Raw genomic sequence first — 21,391 nt, forward strand, 5'->3', positions numbered from 1 at the left:
TTACGGTTCGAACACCCGAACACCTATACGGATTGTCCTGCACAGTGGCAGATATGTAAATACGGGGTTTACATACCATTTCTTGCGCATTACGGTTCGAACATTCGAACACCTATACGGATTCTCCTGCACAGTGGCAGATATGTAAATACGGGGTTTCCATACCAATTCTTGCGCATTACGGTTCGAACAATTGAACACCTATACGGATTCTCCTGCACAGTGGCAGATATGTAAATACGGGGTTTCCATACCAATTCTTGCGCATTACGGTTCGAACACCCGAATACCTATACGGATTCTCCTGCACAGTGGCAGATATGTAAATACGGGGTTTACATACCATTTCTTGCGCATTACGGTTCGAACACTCAAACACCTATACGGATTCTCCTGCACAGTTGCAGATATGTAAATACGGGGATTACATACCATTTCTTGCGCATTACGGTTCGAACACTCGAACACCTATACGGATTCTCCTGCACAGTGGCAGATATGTAAATACGGGGTTTCCATACCAATTCTTGCGCATTACGGTTCGAACACTCGAACACCTATACGGATTATCCTGCACAGTGGCAGATATGTAAATACGGGGTTTACATACCATTTCTTGCGCATTACGGTTCGAACACCCGAACACCTATACGGATTCTCCTGCACAGTGGCAGATATGTAAATACGGGGTTTCCATACCAATTCTTGCGCATTACGGTTCGAACACCCAAACACATATACGGATTCTCCTGCACAGTGGCAGATATGTAAATACGGGGTTTACATACCATTTCTTGCGCATTACGGTTCGAACACTCGAACACCTATACGGATTCTCCCGCAGAGTGGCAGATATGTAAATACGGGGTTTCGATACCAATTCTTGCGCATTACGGTTCGAACACTCGAACACCTATACGGATTCTCCTGCACAGTGCCAGATATGTAAATACGGGGTTTACATACCATTTCTTGCGCATTACGGTTCGAACACTCGAACACCTATACGGATTCTCCTGCACAGTGGCAGATATGTAAATACGGGGTTTCCATACCAATTCTTGCGCATTACGGTTCGAACACCCGAACACCTATACGGATTCTCCTGCACAGTGGCAGATATGTAAATACGGAGTTTACATACCATTTCTTGCGCATTACGGTTCGAACACCCGAACACCTATACGGATTCTCCTGCACAGTGGCAGATATGTAAATACGGGGTTTACATACCATTTCTTGCGCATTACGGTTCGAACACTCGAACACCTATACGGATTCTCCTGCACAGTGGCAGATATGTGAATACGGGGTTTACATAACATTTCTTGCGCATTACGGTTCGAACAATCGAACACCTATACGGATTCTCCTGCACAGTGGCAGATATGTAAATACGGGGTTTCCATACCAATTCTTGCGCATTACGGTTCGAACACCCGAATACCTATACGGATTCTCCTGCACAGTGGCAGATATGTAAATACAGGGATTCCATACCAATTCTTGCGCATTACGGTTCGAACACCCGAACACCTATACGGATTCTCCTGCACAGTGGCAGATATGTAAATACGGGGATTACATACCATTTCTTGCGCATTACGGTTCGAACACTCAAACACCTATACGGATTCTCCTGCACAGTGGCAGATATGTAAATACGGGGTTTCCATACCAATTCTTGCGCATTACGGTTCGAACACTCGAACACCTATACGGATTATCCAGCACAGTGGCAGATATGTAAATACGGGGTTTACATACCATTTCTTGCGCATTACGGTTCGAACACCCGAACACCTATACGGATTCTCCTGCACAGTGGCAGATATGTAAATACGGGTTTTACGTACCATTTCTTGCGCATTACGGTTCGAACACTCGAACACCTATACGGATTATCCTGCACAGTGGCAGATATGTAAATACGGGGTTTACATACCATTTCTTGCGCATTACGGTTCGAACACCCGAACACCTATACGGATTCTCCTGCACAGTGGCAGATATGTAAATACGGGGTTTACGTACCATTTCTTGCGCATTACGGTTCGAACACTCGAACACCTATACGGATTCTCCTGCACAGTGGCAGATATGTAAATACGAGGTTTCCATACCAATTCTTGCGCATTACGGTTCGAACACCCAAACACATATACGGATTCTCCTGCACAGTGGCAGATATGTAAATACGGGGTTTACATACCATTTCTCGCGCATTACGGTTCGAACACTCGAGCACCTATACGGCTTCTCCTGCACAGTGGCAGATATGTAAATACGGGGTTTCGATACCAATTATTACGCATTACGGTTCGAACACTCGAACACCTATACGGATTCTCCTGCACAGTGGCAGATATGTAAATACGGGGTTTACATACCATTTCTCGCGCATTACGGTTCGAACACTCGAGCACCTATACGGATTCTCCTGCACAGTGGCAGATATGTAAATACGGGGTTTACATACCATTTCTTGCGCATTACGGTTCGAACACTCGAACACCTATACGGATTCTCCTGCACAGTGGCAGATATGTAAATACGGGATTTCCATACCAATTCTTGCGCATTACGGTTCGAACACCCGAACACCTATACGGATTGTCCTGCACAGTGGCAGATATGTAAATACGGGGTTTACATACCATTTCTTGCGCATTACGGTTCGAACATTCGAACACCTATACGGATTCTCCTGCACAGTGGCAGATATGTAAATACGGGGTTTCCATACCAATTCTTGCGCATTACGGTTCGAACAATTGAACACCTATACGGATTCTCCTGCACAGTGGCAGATATGTAAATACGGGGTTTCCATACCAATTCTTGCGCATTACGGTTCGAACACCCGAATACCTATACGGATTCTCCTGCACAGTGGCAGATATGTAAATACGGGGTTTACATACCATTTCTTGCGCATTACGGTTCGAACACTCAAACACCTATACGGATTCTCCTGCACAGTTGCAGATATGTAAATACGGGGATTACATACCATTTCTTGCGCATTACGGTTCGAACACTCGAACACCTATACGGATTCTCCTGCACAGTGGCAGATATGTAAATACGGGGTTTCCATACCAATTCTTGCGCATTACGGTTCGAACACTCGAACACCTATACGGATTATCCTGCACAGTGGCAGATATGTAAATACGGGGTTTACATACCATTTCTTGCGCATTACGGTTCGAACACCCGAACACCTATACGGATTCTCCTGCACAGTGGCAGATATGTAAATACGGGGTTTCCATACCAATTCTTGCGCATTACGGTTCGAACACCCAAACACATATACGGATTCTCCTGCACAGTGGCAGATATGTAAATACGGGGTTTACATACCATTTCTTGCGCATTACGGTTCGAACACTCGAACACCTATACGGATTCTCCCGCAGAGTGGCAGATATGTAAATACGGGGTTTCGATACCAATTCTTGCGCATTACGGTTCGAACACTCGAACACCTATACGGATTCTCCTGCACAGTGCCAGATATGTAAATACGGGGTTTACATACCATTTCTTGCGCATTACGGTTCGAACACTCGAACACCTATACGGATTCTCCTGCACAGTGGCAGATATGTAAATACGGGGTTTCCATACCAATTCTTGCGCATTACGGTTCGAACACCCGAACACCTATACGGATTCTCCTGCACAGTGGCAGATATGTAAATACGGAGTTTACATACCATTTCTTGCGCATTACGGTTCGAACACCCGAACACCTATACGGATTCTCCTGCACAGTGGCAGATATGTAAATACGGGGTTTACATACCATTTCTTGCGCATTACGGTTCGAACACTCGAACACCTATACGGATTCTCCTGCACAGTGGCAGATATGTAAATACGGGATTTCCATACCAATTCTTGCGTATTACGGTTCGAACACCCGAACACCTATACGGATTGTCCTGCACAGTGGCAGATATGTAAATACGGGGTTTACATACCATTTCTTGCGCATTACGGTTCGAACACCCGAATACCTATACGGATTCTCCTGCACAGTGGCAGATATGTAAATACGGGGTTTACATACCATTTCTTGCGCATTACGGTTCGAACAATCGAACACCTATACGGATTCTCCTGCACAGTGGCAGATATGTAAATACGGGGTTTCCATACCAATTCTTGCGCATTACGGTTCGAACACCCGAATACCTATACGGATTCTCCTGCACAGTGGCAGATATGTAAATACAGGGTTTCCATACCAATTCTTGCGCATTACGGTTCGAACACCCGAACACCTATACGGATTCTCCTGCACAGTGGCAGATATGTAAATACGGGGTTTACAAACCATTTCTTGCGCATTACGGTTCGAACACTCAAACACCTATACGGATTCTCCTGCACAGTGGCAGATATGTAAATACGGGGATTACATACCATTTCTTGCGCATTACGGTTCGAACACTCGAACACCTATACGGATTCTCCTGCACAGTGGCAGATATTTAAATACGGGGTTTCCATACCAATTCTTGCGCATTACGGTTCGAACACTCGAACACCTATACGGATTATCCAGCACAGTGGCAGATATGTAAATACGGGGTTTACATACCATTTCTTGCGCATTACGGTTCGAACACCCGAACACCTATACGGATTCTCCTGCACAGTGGAAGATATGTAAATACGGGTTTTACGTACCATTTCTTGCACATTACGGTTCGAACACTCGAACACCTATACGGATTCTCCTGCACAGTGGCAGATATGTAAATACGAGGTTTCCATACCAATTCTTGCGCATTACGGTTCGAACACCCAAACACATATACGGATTCTCCTGCACAGTGGCAGATATGTAAATACGGGGTTTACATACCATTTCTCGCGCATTACGGTTCGAACACTCGAGCACCTATACGGATTCTCCTGCACAGTGGCAGATATGTAAATACGGGGTTTACATACCATTTCTTGCGCATTACGGTTCGAACACTCGAACACCTATACGGATTCTCCTACACAGTGGCAGATATGTAAATACGGGGTTTACATACCATTTCTTGCGCATTACGGTTCGAACACTCGAACACCTATACGGATTCTCCTGCACAGTGACAGATATGTAAATACGGGATTTCCATACCAATTCTTGCGCATTACGGTTCGAACACCCGAACACCTATACGGATTGTCCTGCACAGTGGCAGATATGTAAATACGGGGTTTACATACCATTTCTTGCGCATTACGGTTCGAACACTCGAACACCTATACGGATTCTCCTGCACAGTGGCAGATATGTAAATACGGGGTTTACATACCATTCCTTGCGCATTACGGTTCGAACAATTGAACACCTATACGGATTCTCCTGCACAGTGGCAGATATGTAAATACGGGGTTTCCATACCAATTCTTGCGCATTACGGTTCGAACACCCGAATACCTATACGGATTCTCCTGCACAGTGGCAGATATGTAAATACAGGGTTTCCATACCAATTCTTGCGCATTACGGTTCGAACACCCGAACACCTATACGGATTCTCCTGCACAGTGGCAGATATGTAAATACGGGGTTTACAAACCATTTCTTGCGCATTACGGTTCGAACACTCAAACACCTATACGGATTCTCCTGCACAGTGGCAGATATGTAAATACGGGGATTACATACCATTTCTTGCGCATTACGGTTCGAACACTCGAACACCTATACGGATTCTCCTGCACAGTGGCAGATATTTAAATACGGGGTTTCCATACCAATTCTTGCGCATTACGGTTCGAACACTCGAACACCTATACGGATTATCCAGCACAGTGGCAGATATGTAAATACGGGGTTTACATACCATTTCTTGCGCATTACGGTTCGAACACCCGAACACCTATACGGATTCTCCTGCACAGTGGAAGATATGTAAATACGGGTTTTACGTACCATTTCTTTCACATTACGGTTCGAACACTCGAACACCTATACGGATTCTCCTGCACAGTGGCAGATATGTAAATACGAGGTTTCCATACCAATTCTTGCGCATTACGGTTCGAACACCCAAACACATATACGGATTCTCCTGCACAGTGGCAGATATGTAAATACGGGGTTTACATACCATTTCTCGCGCATTACGGTTCGAACACTCGAGCACCTATACGGATTCTCCTGCACAGTGGCAGATATGTAAATACGGGGTTTACATACCATTTCTTGCGCATTACGGTTCGAACACTCGAACACCTATACGGATTCTCCTACACAGTGGCAGATATGTAAATACGGGGTTTACATACCATTTCTTGCGCATTACGGTTCGAACACTCGAACACCTATACGGATTCTCCTGCACAGTGACAGATATGTAAATACGGGATTTCCATACCAATTCTTGCGCATTACGGTTCGAACACCCGAACACCTATACGGATTGTCCTGCACAGTGGCAGATATGTAAATACGGGGTTTACATACCATTTCTTGCGCATTACGGTTCGAACACTCGAACACCTATACGGATTCTCCTGCACAGTGGCAGATATGTAAATACGGGGTTTACATACCATTCCTTGCGCATTACGGTTCGAACAATTGAACACCTATACGGATTCTCCTGCACAGTGGCAGATATGTAAATACGGGGTTTCCATACCAATTCTTGCGCATTACGGTTTGAACACCCGAATACCTATACGGATTATCCTGCACAGTGGTAGATATGTAAATACAGGGTTTCCATACCAATTCTTGCGCATTACGGTTCGAACACCCGAACACCTATACGGATTCTCCTGCACAGTGGCAGATATGTAAATACGGGGTTTACATACCATTTCTTGCGCATTACGGTTCGAACACTCAAACACCTATACGGATTCTCCTGCACAGTTGCAGATATGTAAATACGGGGATTACATACCATTTCTTGCGCATTACGGTTCGAACACTCGAACACCTATACGGATTCTCCTGCACAGTGGCAGATAGGTAAATACGGGGTTTCCATACCAATTCTTGCGCATTACGGTTCGAACACTCGAACACCTATACGGATTATCCTGCACAGTGGCAGATATGTAATTACGGGGTTTACATACCATTTCTTGCGCATTACGGTTCGAACACTCGAACACATATACGGATTCTCCTGCACAGTGGCAGATATGTAAATACGGGATTTCCATACCAATTCTTGCGCATTATGGTTCGAACACCCGAATACCTATACGGATTCTCCTGCACAGTGACAGATATGTAAATACAGGGTTTCCATACCAATTCTTGCGCATTACGGTTCGAACACCCGAACACCTATACGGATTCTCCTGCACAGTGGCAGATATGTAAATACGGAGTTTACATACCATTTCTTGCGCATTACGGTTCGAACACCCGAACACCTATACGGATTCTCCTGCACAGTGGCAGATATGTAAATACGGGGTTTACATACCATTTCTTGCGCATTACGGTTCGAACACTCGAACACCTATACGGATTCTCCTGCACAGTGGCAGATATGTAAATACGGGATTTCCATACCAATTCTTGCGCATTACGGTTCGAACACCCGAACACCTATACGGATTGTCCTGCACAGTGGCAGATATGTAAATACGGGGTTTACATACCATTTCTTGCGCATTACGGTTCGAACACTCGAACACCTATACGGATTCTCCTGCACAGTGGCAGATATGTAAATACGGGGTTTACATACCATTTCTTGCGCATTACGGTTCGAACACTCGAACACCTATACGGATTCTCCTGCACAGTGGCAGATATGTAAATACGGGATTTCCATACCAATTCTTGCGCATTACGGTTCGAACACCCGAACACCTATACGGATTGTCCTGCACAGTGGCAGATATGTAAATACGGGGTTTACATACCATTTCTTGCGCATTACGGTTCGAACACTCGAACACCTATACGGATTCTCCTGCACAGTGGCAGATATGTAAATACGGGGTTTACATACCATTCCTTGCGCATTACCGTTCGAACAATTGAACACCTATACGGATTCTCCTGCACAGTGGCAGATATGTAAATACGGGGTTTCCATACCAATTCTTGCGCATTACGGTTCGAACACCCGAATACCTATACGGATTATCCTGCACAGTGGCAGATATGTAAATACAGGGTTTCCATACCAATTCTTGCGCATTACGGTTCGAACACCCGAACACCTATACGGATTCTCCTGCACAGTGGCAGATATGTAAATACGGGGTTTACAAACCATTTCTTGCGCATTACGGTTCGAACACTCAAACACCTATACGGATTCTCCTGCACAGTGGCAGATATGTAAATACGGGGATTACATACCATTTCTTGCGCATTACGGTTCGAACAATCGAACACCTATACGGATTCTCCTGCACAGTGGCAGATATGTAAATACGAGGTTTCCATACCAATTCTTGCGCATTACGGTTCGAACACTCGAACACCTATACGGATTCTCCTACACAGTGGCAGATACGTAAATACGGGGTTTCCATACCATTTCTAGCGCATTACGGTTCGAACACTCGAACACCTATACGGATTCTCCTGCACAGTGGCAGATATGTAAATACGGGATTTCTATACCAATTCTTGCGCATTACGGTTCGAACACCCGAACACCTATACGGATTGTCCTGCACAGTGGCAGATATATAAATACGGGGTTTACATACCATTTCTTGCGCATTACGGTTCGAACACTCGAACACCTATACGGATTCTGCTGCATAGTGGCAGATATGTAAATACGGGGTTTACATACCATTTCTTGCGCATTACGGTTCGAACAATCGAACACCTATACGGATTCTCCTGCACAGTGGCAGATATGTAAATACGGGGTTTCCATACCAATTCTTGCGCATTACGGTTCGAACACCCGAATACCTATACGGATTCTCCTGCACAGTGGCAGATATGTAAATACAGGGTTTCCATACCAATTCTTGCGCATTACGGTTCGAACACCCGAACACCTATACGGATTCTCCTGCACAGTGGCAGATATGTAAATACGGGGTTTACAAACCATTTCTTGCGCATTACGGTTCGAACACTCAAACACCTATACGGATTCTCCTGCACAGTGGCAGATATGTAAATACGGGGATTACATACCATTTCTTGCGCATTACGGTTCGAACACTCGAACACCTATACGGATTCTCCTGCACAGTGGCAGATATGTAAATACGGGGTTTCCATACCAATTCTTGCGCATTACGGTTCGAACACTCGAACACCTATACGGATTATCCTGCACAGTGGCAGATATGTAAATACGGGGTTTACATACCATTTCTTGCGCATTACGGTTCGAACACTCGAACACCTATACGGATTCTCCTGCACAGTGGCAGATATGTAAATACGGGATTTCCATACCAATTCTTGCGCATTATGGTTCGAACACCCGAATACCTATACGGATTCTCCTGCACAGTGGCAGATATGTAAATATAGGGTTTCCATACCAATTCTTGCGCATTACGGTTCGAACACCCGAACACATATATGGATTCTCCTGCACAGTGGCAGATATGTAAATACGGGGTTTACATACCATTTCTCGCGCATTACGGTTCGAACACTCGAGCACCTATACGGATTCTCCTGCACAGTGGCAGATATGTAAATACGGGGTTTCGATACCAATTCTTACGCATTACGGTTCGAACACTCGAACACCTATACGGATTCTCCTGCACAGTGGCAGATATGTAAATACGGGGTTTACATACCATTTCTTGCGCATTACGGTTCGAACACTCGAACACCTATACGGATTCTCCTGCACAGTGGCAGATATGTAAATACGGGATTTCCATACCAATTCTTGCGCATTATGGTTCGAACACCCGAATACCTATACGGATTCTCCTGCACAGTGGCAGATATGTAAATACAGGGTTTCCATACCAATTCTTGCGCATTACGGTTCGAACACCCGAACACATATACGGATTCTCCTGCACAGTGGCAGATATGTAAATACGGGGTTTGCATACCATTTCTCGCGCATTACGGTTCGAACACTCGAGCACCTATACGGATTCTCCTGCACAGTGGCAGATATGTAAATACGGGGTTTCGATACCAATTCATACGCATTACGGTTCGAACACTCGAACACCTATACGGATTCTCCTGCACAGTGGCAGATATGTAAATACGGGGTTTACATACCATTTCTTGCGCATTACGGTTCGAACACTCGAACACCTATACGGATTCTCCTGCACAGTGGCAGATATGTAAATACGGGGTTTCCATACCAATTCTTGCGTATTATGGTTCGAACACCCGAATACCTATACGGATTCTCCTGCACAGTGGCAGATATGTAAATACAGGGTTTCCATACCAATTCTTGCGCATTACGGTTCGAACACCCGAACACCTATACGGATTCTCCTGCACAGTGGCAGATATGTAAATACGGACTTTACATACCATTTCTTGCGCATTACGGTTCGAACACCCGAACACCTATACGGATTCTCCTGCACAGTGGCAGATATGTAAATACGGGGTTTACATACCATTTCTTGCGCATTACGGTTCGAACACTCGAACACCTATACGGATTCTCCTGCACAGTGGCAGATATGTAAATACGGGATTTCCATACCAATTCTTGCGCATTACGGTTCGAACACCCGAACACCTATACGGATTGTCCTGCACAGTGGCAGATATGTAAATACGGGGTTTACATACCATTTCTTGCGCATTACGGTTCGAACACTCGAACACCTATACGGATTCTCCTGCACAGTGGCAGATATTTAAATACGGGGTTTACATACCATTTCTTGCGCATTACGGTTCGAACAATCGAACACCTATACGGATTCTCCTGCACAGTGGCAGATATGTAAATACGGGGTTTCCATACCAATTCTTGTGCATTACGGTTCGAACACCCGAATACGTATACGGATTTTCCTGCACAGTGGCAGATATGTAAATACAGGGTTTCCATACCAATTCTTGCGCATTACGGTTCGAACACCCGAACACCTATACGGATTCTCCTGCACAGTGGCAGATATGTAAATACGGGGTTTACAAACCATTTCTTGCGCATTACGGTTCGAACACTCAAACACCTATACGGATTCTCCTGCACAGTGGCAGATATGTAAATACGGGGATTACATACCATTTCTTGCGCATTACGGTTCGAACAATCGAACACCTATACGGATTCTCCTGCACAGTGGCAGATATGTAAATACGGGGTTTCCATACCAATTCTTGCGCATTACGGTTCGAACACCCGAATACCTATACGGATTCTCCTGCACAGTGGCAGATATGTAAATACAGGGTTTCCATACCAATTCTTGCGCATTACGGTTCGAACACCCGAACACCTATACGGATTCTCCTGCATAGTGGCAGATATGTAAATACGGGGTTTACAAACCATTTCTTGCGCATTACGGTTCGAACACTCAAACACCTATACGGATTCTGCTGCACAGTGGCAGATATGTAAATACGGGGTTTACATACCATTTCTTGCGCATTACGGTTCGAACACTCGAACACCTATACGGATTCTCCTGCACAGTGGCAGATATGTAAATACGGGATTTCCATACCAATTCTTGCGCATTATGGTTCGAACACCCGAATACCTATACGGATTCTCCTGCACAGTGGCAGATATGTAAATACAGGGTTTCCATACCAATTCTTGCGCATTACGGTTCGAACACCCGAACACATATACGGATTCTCCTGCACAGTGGCAGATATGTAAATACGGGGTTTACATACCATTTCTCGCGCATTACGGTTCGAACACTCGAGCACCTATACGGATTCTCCTGCACAGTGGCAGATATGTAAATACGGGGTTTCGATACCAATTCTAACGCATTACGGTTCGAACACTCGAACACCTATACGGATTCTCCTGCACAGTGGCAGATATGTAAATACGGGGTTTACATACCATTTCTTGCGCATTACGGTTCGAACACTCGAACACCTATACGGATTCTCCTGCACAGTGGCAGATATGTAAATACGGGGTTTCCATACCAATTCTTGCGCAATATGGTTCGAACACCCGAATACCTATACGGATTCTCCTGCACAGTGGCAGATATGTAAATACAGGGTTTCCATACCAATTCTTGCGCATTACGGTTCGAACACCCGAACACCTATACGGATTCTCCTGCACAGTGGCAGATATGTAAATACGGAGTTTACATACCATTTCTTGCGCATTACGGTTCGAACACCCGAACACCTATACGGATTCTCCTGCACAGTGTCAGATATGTAAATACGGGGTTTACAAACCATTTCTTGCGCATTACGGTTCGAACACTCGAACACCTATACGGATTCTCCTGCACAGTGGCAGATATGTAAATACGGGATTTCCATACCAATTCTTGCGCATTACGGTTCGAACACCCGAACACCTATACGGATTGTCCTGCACAGTGGCAGATATGTAAATACGGGGTTTACATACCATTTCTTGCGCATTACGGTTCGAACACTCGAACACCTATACGGATTCTCCTGCACAGTGGCAGATATGTAAATACGGGGTTTACATACCATTTCTTGCGCATTACGGTTCGAACAATCGAACACCTATACGGATTCTCCTGCACAGTGGCAGATATGTAAATACGGGGTTTCCATACCAATTCTTGCGCATTACGGTTCGAACACCCGAATACCTATACGGATTCTCCTGCACAGTGGCAGATATGTAAATACAGGGTTTCCATACCAATTCTTGCGCATTACGGTTCGAACACCCGAACACCTATACGGATTCTCCTGCACAGTGGCAGATATGTAAATACGGGGTTTACAAACCATTTCTTGCGCATTACGGTTCGAACACTCAAACACCTATACGGATTCTCCTGCACAGTGGCAGATATGTAAATACGGGGATTACATACCATTTCTTGCGCATTACGGTTCGAACACTCGAACACCTATACGGATTCTCCTGCACAGTGGCAGATATGTAAATACGGGGTTTCCATACCAATTCTTGCGCATTACGGTTCGAACATTCGAACACCTATACGGATTCTCCTGCACAGTGGCAGATACGTAAATACGGGGTTTCCATACCATTTCTAGCGCATTACGGTTCGAACACTCGAACACCTATACGGATTCTCCTGCACAGTGGCAGATATGTAAATACGGGATTTCCATACCAATTCTTGCGCATTACGGTTCGAACACCCGAACACCTATACGGATTGTCCTGCACAGTGGCAGATATATAAATACGGGGTTTACATACCATTTCTTGCGCATTACGGTTCGAACACTCGAACACCTATACGGATTCTGCTGCACAGTGTCAGATATGTAAATACGGGGTTTACATACCATTTCTTGCGCATTACGGTTCGAACAATCGAACACCTATACGGATTCTCCTGCACAGTGGCAGATATGTAAATACGGGGTTTCCATACCAATTCTTGCGCATTACGGTTCGAACACCCGAATACCTATACGGATTCTCCTGCACAGTGGCAGATATGTAAATACAGGGTTTCCATACCAATTCTTGCGCATTACGGTTCGAACACCCGAACACCTATACGGATTCTCCTGCACAGTGGCAGATATGTAAATACGGGGTTTACAAACCATTTCTTGCGCATTACGGTTCGAACACTCAAACACCTATACGGATTCTCCCGCACAGTGGCAGATATGTAAATACGGGGATTACATACCATTTCTTGCGCATTACGGTTCGAACACTCGAACACCTATACGGATTCTCCTGCACAGTGGCAGATATGTAAATACGGGGTTTCCATACCAATTCTTGCGCATTACGGTTCGAACACTCGAACACCTATACGGATTATCCTGCACAGTGACAGATATGTAAATACGGGGTTTACATACCATTTCTTGCGCATTACGGTTCGAACACTCGAACACCTATACGGATTCGCCTGCACAGTGGCAGATATGTAAATACGGGATTTCCATATCAATTCTTGCGCATTATGGTTCGAACACCCGAATACCTATACGGATTCTCCTGCACAGTGGCAGATATGTAAATACAGGGTTTCCATACCAATTCTTGCGCATTACGGTTCGAACACCCGAACACATATATGGATTCTCCTGCACAGTGGCAGATATGTAAATACGGGGTTTACATACCATTTCTCGCGCATTACGGTTCGAACACTCGAGCACCTATACGGATTCTCCTGCACAGTGGCAGATATGTAAATACGGGGTTTCGATACCAATTCTTACGCATTACGGTTCGAACACTCGAACACCTATACGGATTCTCCTGCACAGTGGCAGATATGTAAATACGGGGTTTACATACCATTTCTTGCGCATTACGGTTCGAACACTCGAACACCTATACGGATTCTCCTGCACAGTGGCAGATATGTAAATACGGGGTTTCCATACCAATTCTTGCGCATTACGGTTCGAACACTCGAACACCTATACGGATTATCCTGCACAGTGGCAGATATGTAAATACGGGGTTTACATACCATTTCTTGCGCATTACGGTTCGAACACCCGAACACATATACGGATTCTCCTGCACAGTGGCAGATATGTAAATACGGGGTTTACATACCATTTCTCGCGCATTACGGTTCGAACACTCGAGCACCTATACGGATTCTCCTGCACAGTGGCAGATATGTAAATACGGGGTTTCGATACCAATTCATACGCATTACGGTTCGAACACTCGAACACCTATACGGATTCTCCTACACAGTGGCAGATATGTAAATACGGGGTTTACATACCATTTCTTGCGCATTACGGTTCGAACACTCGAACACCTATACGGATTCTCCTGCACAGTGGCAGATATGTAAATACGGGGTTTCCATACCAATTCTTGCGTATTATGGTTCGAACACCCGAATACCTATACGGATTCTCCTGCACAGTGGCAGATATGTAAATACAGGGTTTCCATACCAATTCTTGCGCATTACGGTTCGAACACCCGAACACCTATACGGATTCGCCTGCACAGTGGCAGATATGTAAATACGGAGTTTACATACCATTTCTTGCGCATTACGGTTCGAACACCCGAACACCTATACGGATTCTCCTGCACAGTGGCAGATATGTAAATACGGGGTTTACATACCATTTCTTGCGCATTACGGTTCGAACACTCGAACACCTATACGGATTCTCCTGCACAGTGGCAGATATGTAAATACGGGATTTCCATACCAATTCTTGCGCATTACGGTTCGAACACCCGAACACCTATACGGATTGTCCTGCACAGTGGCAGATATGTAAATACGGGGTTTACATACCATTTCTTGCGCATTACGGTTCGAACACTCGAACACCTATACGGATTCTCCTGCACAGTGGCAGATATGTAAATACGGGGTTTACATACCATTTCTTGCGCATTACGGTTCGAACAATCGAACACCTATACGGATTCTCCTGCACAGTGGCAGATATGTAAATACGGGGTTTCCATACCAATTCTTGCGCATTACGGTTCGAACACCCGAATACCTATACGGATTCTCCTGCACAGTGGCAGATATGTAAATACAGGGTTTCCATACCAATTCTTGCGCATTACGGTTCGAACACCCGAACACCTATACGGATTCTCCTGCACAGTGGCAGATATGTAAATACGGGGTTTACAAACCATTTCTTGCGCATTACGGTTCGAACACTCAAACACCTATACGGATTCTCCTGCACAGTGGCAGATATGTAAATACGGGGATTACATACCATTTCTTGCGCATTACGGTTCGAACACTCGAACACCTATACGGATTCTCCTGCACAGTGGCAGATATGTAAATACGGGGTTTCCATACCAATTCTTGCGCATTACGGTTCGAACACTCGAACACCTATACGGATTATCCAGCACAGTGGCAGATATGTAAATACGGGGTTTACATACCATTTCTTGCGCATTACGGTTCGAACACCCGAACACCTATACGGATTCTCCTGCACAGTGGCAGATATGTAAATACGGGGTTTACGTACCATTTCTTGCGCATTACGGTTCGAACACTCGAACACCTATACGGATTCTCCTGCACAGTGGCAGATATGTAAATACGAGGTTTCCATACCAATTCTTGCGCATTACGGTTCGAACACCCAAACACATATACGGATTCTCCTGCACAGTGGCAGATATGTAAATACGGGGTTTACATACCATTTCTCGCGCATTACGGTTCGAACACTCGAGCACCTATACGGATTCTCCTGCACAGTGGCAGATATGTAAATACGGGGTTTCGATACCAATTCTTACGCATTACGGTTCGAACACTCGAACACCTATACGGATTCTCCTGCACAGTGGCAGATATGTAAATACGGGGTTTACATACCATTTCTTGCGCATTACGGTTCGAACACTCGAACACCTATACGGATTCTCCTGCACAGTGGCAGATATGTAAATACGGGATTTCCATACCAATTCTTGCGCATTATGGTTCGAACACCCGAATACCTATACGGATTCTCCTGCACAGTGGCAGATATGTAAATACAGGGTTTCCATACCAATTCTTGCGCATTACGGTTCGAACACCCGAACACATATACGGATTCTCCTGCACAGTGGCAGATATGTAAATACGGGGTTTACATACCATTTCTCACGCATTACGGTTCGAACACTCGAGCACCTATACGGATTCTCCTGCACAGTGGCAGATATGTATATACGGGGTTTCGATACCAATTCTTACGCATTACGGTTCGAACACTCGAACACCTATACGGATTCTCCTGCACAGTGGCAGATATGTAAATACGGGGTTTACATACCATTTCTTGCGCATTACGGTTCGAACACTCGAACACCTATACGGATTCTCCTGCACAGTGGCAGATATGTAAATACGGGGTTTCCATACCAATTCTTGCGCATTATGGTTCGAACACCCGAGTACCTATACGGATTCTCCTGCACAGTGGCAGATATGTAAATACAGGGTTTCCATACCAATTCTTGCGCATTACGGTTCGAACACCCGAACACCTATACGGATTCTCCTGCACAGTGGCAGATATGTAAATACGGAGTTTACATACCATTTCTTGCGCATTACGGTTCGAACACCCGAACACCTATACGGATTCTCCTGCACAGTGTCAGATATGTAAATACGGGGTTTACATACCATTTCTTGCGCATTACGGTTCGAACACTCGAACACCTATACGGATTCTCCTGCACAGTGGCAGATATGTAAATACGGGGTTTACATACCATTTCTGGCGCATTACGGTTCGAACAATCGAACACCTATACGGATTCTCCTGCACAGTGGCAGATATGTAAATACGGGGTTTCCATACCAATTCTTGCGCATTACGGTTCGAACACCCGAATACCTATACGGATTCTCCTGCACAGTGGCAGATATGTAAATACAGGGTTTCCATACCAATTCTTGCGCATTACGGTTCGAACACCCGAACACCTATACGGATTCTCCTGCACAGTGGCAGATATGTAAATACGGGGTTTACAAACCATTTCTTGCGCATTACGGTTCGAACACTCAAACACCTATACGGATTCTCCTGCACAGTGGCAGATATGTAAATACGGGGATTACATACCATTTCTTGCGCATTACGGTTCGAACACTCGAACACCTATACGGATTCTCCTGCACAGTGGCAGATATGTAAATACGGGGTTTCCATACCAATTCTTGCGCATTACGGTTCGAACACTCGAACACCTATACGGATTCTCCTACACAGTGGCAGATACGTAAATACGGGGTTTCCATACCATTTCTAGCGCATTACGGTTCGAACACTCGAACACCTATACGGATTCTCCTGCACAGTGGCAGATATGTAAATACGGGATTTCCATACCAATTCTTGCGCATTACGGTTCGAACACCCGAACACCTATACGGATTGTCCTGCACAGTGGCAGATATGTAAATACGGGGTTTACATACCATTTCTTGCGCATTACGGTTCGAACACTCGAACACCTATACGGATTCTGCTGCACAGTGGCAGATATGTAAATACGGGGTTTACATACCATTTCTTGCGCATTACGGTTCGAACAATCGAACACCTATACGGATTCTCCTGCACAGTGGCAGATATGTAAATACGGGGTTTCCATACCAATTCTTGCGCATTACGGTTCGAACACCCGAATACCTATACGGATTCTCCTGCACAGTGGCAGATATGTAAATACAGGGTTTCCATACCAATTCTTGCGCATTACGGTTCGAACACCCGAACACCTATACGGATTCTCCTGCACAGTGGCAGATATGTAAATACGGGGTTTACAAACCATTTCTTGCGCATTACGGTTCGAACACTCAAACACCTATACGGATTCTCCTGCACAGTGGCAGATATGTAAATACGGGGATTACATACCATTTCTTGCGCATTACGGTTCGAACACTCGAACACCTATACGGATTCTCCTGCACAGTGGCAGATATGTAAATACGGGGTTTCCATACCAATTCTTGCGCATTACGGTTCGAACACTCGAACACCTATACGGATTATCCTGCACAGTGGCAGATATGTAAATACGGGGTTTACATACCATTTCTTGCGCATTACGGTTCGAACACCCGAACACCTATACGGATTCTCCTGCACAGTGGCAGATATGTAAATACGGGGTTTACGTACCATTTCTTGCGCATTACGGTTCGAACACTCGAACACCTATACGGATTCTCCTGCACAGTGGCAGATATGTAAATACGAGGTTTCCATACCAATTCTTGCGCATTACGGTTCGAACACCCAAACACATATACGGATTCTCCTGCACAGTGGCAGATATGTAAATACGGGGTTTACATACCATTTCTCGCGCATTACGGTTCGAACACTCGAGCACCTATACGGATTCTCCTGCACAGTGGCAGATATGTAAATACGGGGTTTCGATACCAATTCTTACGCATTACGGTTCGAACACTCGAACACCTATACGGATTCTCCTGCACAGTGGCAGATATGTAAATACGGGGTTTACATACCATTTCTTGCGCATTACGGTTCGAACACTCGAACACCTATACGGATTCTCCTGCACAGTGGCAGATATGTAAATACGGGGTTTCCATACCAATTCTTGCGCATTATGGTTCGAACACCCGAATACCTATACGGATTCTCCTGCACAGTGGCAGATATGTAAATACAGGGTTTCCATACCAATTCTTGCGCATTACGGTTCGAACACCCGAACACATATACGGATTCTCCTGCACAGTGGCAGATATGTAAATACGGGGTTTACATACCATTTCTCGCGCATTACGGTTCGAACACTCGAGCACCTATACGGATTCTCCTGCACAGTGGCAGATATGTAAATACGGGGTTTCGATACCAATTCTTACGCATTACGGTTCGAACACTCGAACACCTATACGGATTCTCCTGCACAGTGGCAGATATGTAAATACGGGGTTTACATACCATTTCTTGCGCATTACGGTTCGAACACTCGAACACCTATACGGATTCTCCTGCACAGTGGCAGATACGTAAATACGGGGTTTCCATACCATTTCTTGCGCATTACGGTTCGAACACTCAAACACCTATACGGATTCTCCTGCACAGTGGCAGATATGTAAATACGGGGATTACATACCATTTCTTGCGCATTACGGTTCGAACACTCGAACACCTATACGGATTCTCCTGCACAGTGGCAGATATGTAAATACGGGGTTTCCATACCAATTCTTGCGCATTACGGTTCGAACACTCGAACACCTATACGGATTCTCCTGCACAGTGGCAGATACGTAAATACGGGGTTTCCATACAATTTCTAGCGCATTACGGTTCGAACACTCGAACACCTATACGGATTCTCCTGCACAGTGGCAGATATGTAAATACGGGATTTCCATACCAATTCTTGCGCATTACGGTTCGAACACCCGAACACCTATACGGATTGTCCTGCACAGTGGCAGATATGTAAATGCGGGGTTTACATACCATTTCTTGCGCATTACGGTTCGAACACTCGAACACCTATACGGATTCTCCTGCACAGTGGCAGATATGTAAATACGGGGTTTACATACCATTTCTTGCGCATTACGGTTCGAACAATCGAACACCTATACGGATTCTCCTGCACAGTGGCAGATATGTAAATACGGGGTTTCCATACCAATTCTTGCGCATTACGGTTCGAACACCCGAATACCTATACGGATTCTCCTGCACAGTGGCAGATATGTAAATACAGGGTTTCCTTACCAATTCTTGCGCATTACGGTTCGAACACCCGAACACCTATACGGATTCTCCTGCACAGTGGCAGATATGTAAATACGGGGTTTACAAACCATTTCTTGCGCATTACGGTTCGAACACTCAAACACCTATACGGATTCTCCTGCACAGTGGCAGATATGTAAATACGGGGATTACATACCATTTCTTGCGCATTACGGTTCGAACACTCGAACACCTATACGGATTCTCCTGCACAGTGGCAGATATGTAAATACGGGGTTTCCATACCAATTCTTGCGCATTACGGTTCGAACACTCGAACACCTATACGGATTATCCTGCACAGTGGCAGATATGTAAATACGGGGTTTACATACCATTTCTTGCGCATTACGGTTCGAACACCCGAACACCTATACGGATTCTCCTGCACAGTGGCAAATATGTAAATACGGGGTTTACGTACCATTTCTTGCGCATTACGGTTCGAACACTCGAACACCTATACGGATTCTCCTGCATAGTGGCAGATATGTAAATACGAGGTTTCCATACCAATTCTTGCGCATTACGGTTCGAACACCCAAACACATATACGGATTCTCCTGCACAGTGGCAGATATGTAAATACGGGGTTTACATACCATTTCTCGCGCATTACGGTTCGAACACTCGAGCACCTATACGGATTCTCCTGCACAGTGGCAGATATGTAAATACGGGGTTTCGATACCAATTCTTACGCATTACGGTTCGAACACTCGAACACCTATACGGATTCTCCTGCACAGTGGCAGATATGTAAATACGGGGTTTACATACCATTTCTTGCGCATTACGGTTCGAACACTCGAACACCTATACGGATTCTCCTGCATAGTGGCAGATATGTAAATACGGGGTTTCCATACCAATTCTTGCGCATTATGGTTCGAACACCCGAATACCTATACGGATTCTCCTGCACAGTGGCAGATATGTAAATACAGGGTTTCCATACCAATTCTTGCGCATTACGGTTCGAACAACCGAACACATATACGG

The sequence above is a fragment of the Camellia sinensis genome, chromosome 6 (assembly GCF_055761805.1).
Source record: "Camellia sinensis isolate YWXY chromosome 6, ASM5576180v1, whole genome shotgun sequence".
NCBI classification, from domain to species: Eukaryota; Viridiplantae; Streptophyta; class Magnoliopsida; order Ericales; family Theaceae; genus Camellia; species Camellia sinensis.